The sequence below is a fragment of the Taudactylus pleione genome, unplaced genomic scaffold (assembly GCF_031769625.1).
Source record: "Taudactylus pleione unplaced genomic scaffold, aTauple2 ptg000612l, whole genome shotgun sequence".
Lineage (NCBI taxonomy): Eukaryota > Metazoa > Chordata > Amphibia > Anura > Myobatrachidae > Taudactylus > Taudactylus pleione.
The window spans coordinates 1,052,392-1,059,503 of NW_028285014.1; the positions used below are offsets into that span (position 1 = coordinate 1,052,392).

The 7,112-nt window shown below is 33.8% G+C and overlaps 1 non-coding gene across 1 annotated transcript; it reads left to right on the forward strand.

The window, feature by feature from the left end:
• Nucleotides 1–790: 790 nt before the first annotated feature.
• Nucleotides 791–899, forward strand: TRNAL-CAA (transfer RNA leucine (anticodon CAA)). Its single transcript has 2 exons — nucleotides 791–828; nucleotides 854–899. It is a non-coding gene; the product is annotated as a tRNA-Leu (tRNA).
• Nucleotides 900–7,112: the final 6,213 nt, after the last annotated feature.

A 7,112-nucleotide genomic window follows, 5' to 3' on the forward strand; every position in this document is an offset into this window, starting at 1 on the left:
ATTATTCTTAAATGATAAAGACACTATGATTAGTTTTAAAATTCTAAAGTTCAGTTAATGTAGAAATTGGCTTTTGAAATAATATATTACATAGAAACAGAATTTGATGGCAGATAAGAACCACTTGGCCCACGTAGTCTGCTCCTTTTCATGTATCCTTTTGGCAACTTCAACCCTATTTGCTCCTTACATTTCTCTTAAGGATATTCTTATGCCTATCCCAAGCATGTTTAAATTGTTTCACCATTTAGCTTCAACAACATCGGATGGGAGGCTTTTCTATTTATCAACTACCCTTTCTGTGAAGTAATTTTTCTTCAAATTTCCTCTAAGTCTACCTCCCTCCAGTTTCAGTGCATGTCCTCGTGTTCTTGTACATCTCTTCCTTTGAAGAATAAATATTGTTTGCACAACATTCTTTTAGTGTTCAGTAATCTAAACATAAAACAGAAGAATAATTAGCATTGAAAGTATTTTAAGGCTCTTAGACTTTACATATAACGTGATATACAATTTACTTCTAAGACAAACTAATCTGTTCTGCTAGGATGAAGACCTTAGTAAAGAGTGGCAACAGTAATTTTGAAGGATAACACTTTAGCTTGAGCCATTTTTCCTAAATAATGTTACTTAAGAAACAGCTTTTAGAGGAAATGCATTAATCTAAGATCTTGATTTAATGACCCCTTTTTCAACAAGTCCAAATTATTTGTCAAAATCACAATCAACAATATAAATAGTAAAATGATAAACCCTAATAGGCAGCAGGTTTGGACATACTGATGTGCTTGTCAGGATGGCCGAGCGGTCTAAGGCGCCAGACTCAAGATTTTACTCTTCTGGTTAATGGGAATTCTGGTCTCTATAAAGAGGCGTGAGTTCAAATCTCACTTCTGACAATATTTTCTTGCTCTTTGGTTATGTTTTAGACTCAAAATGACAGACATTGAGAAGTATGCTCAGGACGTCCACAGTCTTTCAATCTTTCCTCTCCCAGACATTGATATCTTGATCCCATTTATTTCCTTGCAATGTGAAGCGCAATGATTGTATGAATTAAAGGGCATAGAAGCTGTTAAAGACATAAGAATTGATCAATTTTCCCATCTACACTCCAATCAAGATCAAATTACATTAGAGTTAAATTAATTAAATTATTCTTAAATGATAAAGACAATATGATTAGTTTTAAAATTCTAAAGTTCAGTTAATGTAGAAATTGGCTATTGAAATAATACATTTCATAGAAACAGAATTTGATGGCAGATAAGAACCACTTGGCCCACGTAGTCTGCTCCTTTTCATGTATCCTTCAGGCAACTTCAACCCTATTTGCTCCATACATTTCTCTTAAGGATATTCTTATGCATTTCCCATGAGTGTTTAAATTGTTTCACCATTTAGCTTCAATAACATCGGATGGGAGGCTTTTCTATTTATCAACTACCCTTTCTGTGAAGTAATTTTTCTTCAAATTTCCTCTAAGTCTACCTCCCTCCAGTTTCAGTGCATGTCCTCGTGTTCTTGCACATCTCTTCCTATGAAGAATAAGTATTGTTTGCACAACATTCTTTTAGTATTCAGTAATATTAACATAAAACACAAGAATAATTTGCATCGAAAGTATTTTAAGGCTCTTAGACTTTACATATAATGTGATATACAATTTACTTCTAAGACAAACTAATCTGTTCTGCTAGGATGAAGACCTTAGTAAAGGGTGGCAACAGTAATTTTGAAGGATAACACTTTAGCTTGAGCCCTTTTTCCTAAATAATGTTATTTAGGAAACAGCTTTTAGAGGAAATGCATTAATCTAAGATCTTGATTTTATGACCTCTTTTTCAACAAGTCCAAATTATTTGTCAAAATCACAATCAAAAATATAAATAGTAAAATGATAAACCCTAACAGGCAGCAGGTTTGGACATACTGATGTGGTTGTCAGGATGGCCGAGCGGGCTAAGGCGCCAGACTCAAGATTCTACTCTTCCAGTTAATGGGAATTCTGGTCTCTGTAAAGAGGCGTGGGTTCAAATCCCTCTTCTGACAATATTTTCTTGCTGTTTGGTTATGTTTTAGACTCAAAATGACCGACATTGAGAAGTATGCTCAGGACATCCACAGTCTTTCAATCTTTCCTCTCCCAGACATTGATATCTTGATCCCATTTATTTCTAAGCAATGTGAAGTGCAATGATTGAATGAATTAAAGGGCATAGAAACTGTTAAAGACCTAAGAATAGATAGATTTTCCCATCTACATTCCAATCAAGATCAAAATACATTAGAGATTAAATGAAATAAATTATTCTTAAATGATAAAGACACTATGATTAGTTTTAAAATTCAAAAGTTCAGTTCATGTAGAAATTTTCTATTGAAATAATGTATTACATAGAAACAGAATTTGATGGTAGATAAGAACCACTTGGCCCACGTAGTCTGCTCCTTTTCATGTATCCTTCAGGCAACTTCAACCCTATTTGCTCCTTACATTTCTCTTAAGGATATTCTTATGCCTATCCCAAGCATGTTTAAATTGTTTCACCATTTAGCTTCAACAACATCGGATGGGAGGCTTTTCTATTTATCAACTACCCTTCTGTGAAGTAATTTTTCTTCAAATTTCCTCTAAGTCTACCTCCCTCCAGTTTCAGTGCATGTCCTCGTGTTCTTGTACATCTCTTCCTATGAAGAATAAGTATCGTTTGCACAACATTCTTTTAGTATTCAGTAATCTAAACATAAAACACAAGAATAATTGGCATTGAAAGTATTTTAAGGCTCTTAGACTTTACATATAACGTGATATACAATTTACTTCTAAGACAAACTAATCTGTTCTGCTAGGATGAAGACCTTAGTAAAGGGTGGCAACAGTGATTTTGAAGGATAACACTTTAGCTTGAGCCATTTTTCCTAAATAATGTTATTTAAGGAACAACTTTTAGCGGAAATGCATTAATATAAGATCTGGATTTAATGACCCCTTTTCCAACAAGTCCAAATTATGTGTCAAAATCACAATCAAAAATATAAATAGTAAAATGATAAACCCTAACAGGCAGCAGGTTTGAACATACTGATGTTCTTGTCAGAATGGCCAGGTGGTCTAAGGCGCCAGACTCAAGATTCTACTCTTCCAGTTAATGGGAATTCTGGTCTCTGTAAAGAGGCATGGGTTCAAATCCCACTTCTGACAATATTTTCATGCTGTTTGGTTATGTTTTAGACTCAAAATGACCGACATTGAAAAGTATGCTCTGGACATCCACAGTCTTTCAATCTTTCCTCTCCCAGACATTGATATCTTGATCCCATTTATTTCTAAGCCATGTGAAGTGCAATGATTGAATGAATAAAAGGGCATAGAAACTGTTAAACACCTAAGAATTGATCAATTTTCCCATCTACATTCCAATCAAGATCAAATTACATTAGAGTTAAATTAATTAAATTATTCTTAAATGATAAAGACACTATGATTAGTTTTAAAATTCTAAAGTTCAGTTAATGTAGAAATTGGCTTTTGAAATAATATATTACATAGAAACAGAATTTGATGGCAGATAAGAACCACTTGGCCCATGTAGTCTGCTCCTTTTCATGTATCCTTTTGGCAACTTCAACCCTATTTGCTCCTAACATTTCTCTTAAGGATATTCTTATGCCTATCCCAAGCATGTTTAAATTGTTTCACCATTTAGCTTCAACAACATCGGATGGGAGGCTTTTCTATTTATCAACTCCCCTTTCTGTGAAGTAATTTTTCTTCAAATTTCCTCTAAGTCTACCTCCCTCCAGTTTCAGTGCATGTCCTCGTGTTCTTGTACATCTCTTCCTTTGAAGAATAAATATTGTTTGCACAACATTCTTTTAGTGTTCAGTAATCTAAACATAAAACAGAAGAATAATTAGCATTGAAAGTATTTTAAGGCTCTTAGACTTTACATATAACGTGATATACAATTTACTTCTAAGACAAACTAATCTGTTCTGCTAGGATGAAGACCTTAGTAATGGGTGGCAACAGTAATTTTGAAGGATAACACTTTAGCTTGAGCCATTTTTCCTAAATAATGTTATTTAAGAAACAGCTTTTAGAGGAAATACATTAATCTAAGATCTTGATTTAATGACCCCTTTTTCAACAAGTCCAAATTATTTGTCAAAATCACAATCAAAAATATAAATAGTAAAATGATAAACCCTAATAGGCAGCAGGTTTGGACATACTGATGTGCTTGTCAGGATGGCCGAGCGGTCTAAGGCGCCAAACTCAAGATTTTACTCTTCTGGTTAATGGGAATTCTGGTCTCTATAAAGAGGCGTGAGTTCAAATCCCACTTCTGACAATATTTTCTTGCTCTTTGGTTATGTTTTAGACTCAAAATGACAGACATTGAGAAGTATGCTCAGGACGTCCACAGTCTTTCAATCTTTCCTCTCCCAGACATTGATATCTTGATCCCATTTATTTCCTTGCAATGTGAAGCGCAATGATTGTATGAATTAAAGGGCATAGAAGCTGTTAAAGACATAAGAATTGATCAATTTTCCCATCTACACTCCAATCAAGATCAAATTACATTAGAGTTAAATTAATTAAATTATTCTTAAATGATAAAGACAATATGATTAGTTTTAAAATTCTAAAGTTCAGTTAATGTAGAAATTGGCTATTGAAATAATATATTTCATAGAAACAGAATTTGATGGCAGATAAGAACCACTTGGCCCACGTAGTCTGCTCCTTTTCATGTATCCTTCAGGCAACTTCAACCCTATTTGCTCCATACATTTCTCTTAAGGATATTCTTATGCCTTTCCCATGAGTGTTTAAATTGTTTCACCATTTAGCTTCAATAACATCAGATGGGAGGCTTTTCTATTTATCAACTACCCTTTCTGTGAAGTAATTTTTCTTCAAATTTCCTCTAAGTCTACCTCCCTCCAGTTTCAGTGCATGTCCTCGTGTTCTTGCACATCTCTTCCTATGAAGAATAAGTATTGTTTGCACAACATTCTTTTAGTATTCAGTAATATTAACATAAAACACAAGAATAATTTGCATCGAAAGTATTTTAAGGCTCTTAGACTTTACATATAATGTGATATACAATTTACTTCTAAGACAAACTAATCTGTTCTGCTAGGATGAAGACCTTAGTAAAGGGTGGCAACAGTAATTTTGAAGGATAACACTTTAGCTTGAGCCCTCTTTCCTAAATAATGTTATTTAGGAAACAGCTTTTAGAGGAAATGCATTAATCTAAGATCTTGATTTTATGACCTCTTTTTCAACAAGTCCAAATTATTTGTCAAAATCACAATCAAAAATATAAATAGTAAAATGATAAACCCTAACAGGCAGCAGGTTTGGACATACTGATGTGGTTGTCAGGATGGCCGAGCGGACTAAGGCGCCAGACTCAAGGTTCTACTCTTCCAGTTAATGGGAATTCTGGTCTCTGTAAAGAGGCATCGGTTCAAATCCCTCCTCTGACAATATTTTCTTGCTGTTTGGTTATGTTTTAGACTCAAAATGACCGACATTGAGAAGTATGCTCAGGACATCCACAGTCTTTCAATCTTTCCTCTCCCAGACATTGATATCTTGATCCCATTTATTTCTAAGCAATGTGAAGTGCAATGATTGAATGAATTAAAGGGCATAGAAACTGTTAAAGACCTAAGAATAGATAGATTTTCCCATCTACATTCCAATCAAGATCAAAATACATTAGAGATTAAATTAATTAAATTATTCTTAAATGATAAAGACACTATGATTAGTTTTAAAATTCAAAAGTTCAGTTCATGTAGAAATTTTCTATTGAAATAATGTATTACATAGAAACAGAATTTGATGGTAGATAAGAACCACTTGGCCCACGTAGTCTGCTCCTTTTCATGTATCCTTCAGGCAACTTCAACCCTATTTGCTCCTTACATTTCTCTTAAGGATATTCTTATGCCTATCCCAAGCGTGTTTAAATTGTTTCACCATTTAGCTTCAACAACATCGGATGGGAGGCTTTTCTATTTATCAACTACCCTTCTGTGAAGTAATTTTTCTTCAAATTTCCTCTAAGTCTACCTCCCTCCAGTTTCAGTGCATGTCCTCGTGTTCTTGTACATCTCTTCCTATGAAGAATAAGTATCGTTTGCACAACATTCTTTTAGTATTCAGTAATCTAAACATAAAACACAAGAATAATTGGCATCGAAAGTATTTTAAGGCTCTTAGACTTTACATATAACGTGATATACAATTTACTTCTAAGACAAACTAATCTGTTCTGCTAGGATGAAGACCTTAGTAAAGGGTGGCAACAGTGATTTTGAAGGATAACACTTTAGCTTGAGCCATTTTTCCTAAATAATGTTATTTAAGGAACAACTTTTAGCGGAAATGCATTAATATAAGATCTGGATTTAATGACCCCTTTTCCAACAAGTCCAAATAATGTGTCAAAATCACAATCAAAAATATAAATAGTAAAATGATAAACCCTAACAGGCAGCAAGTTTGAACATACTGATGTTCTTGTCAGAATGGCCAGGTGGTCTAAGGCGCCAGACTCAAGATTCTACTCTTCCAGTTAATGGGAATTCTGGTCTCTGTAAAGAGGCATGGGTTCAAATCCCACTTCTGACAATATTTTCATGCTGTTTGGTTATGTTTTAGACTCAAAATGACCGACATTGAAAAGTATGCTCTGGACATCCACAGTCTTTCAATCTTTCCTCTCCCAGACATTGATATCTTGATCCCATTTATTTCTAAGCCATGTGAAGTGCAATGATTGAATGAATAAAAGGGCATAGAAACTGTTAAACACCTAAGAATTGATCAATTTTCCCATCTACATTCCAATCAAGATCAAATTACATTAGAGTTAAATTAATTAAATTATTCTTAAATGATAAAGACACTATGATTAGTTTTAAAATTCTAAAGTTCAGTTAATGTAGAAATTGGCTTTTGAAATAATATATTACATAGAAACAGAATTTGATGGCAGATAAGAACCACTTGGCCCATGTAGTCTGCTCCTTTTCATGTATCCTTTTGGCAACTTCAACCCTATTTGCTCCTAACATTT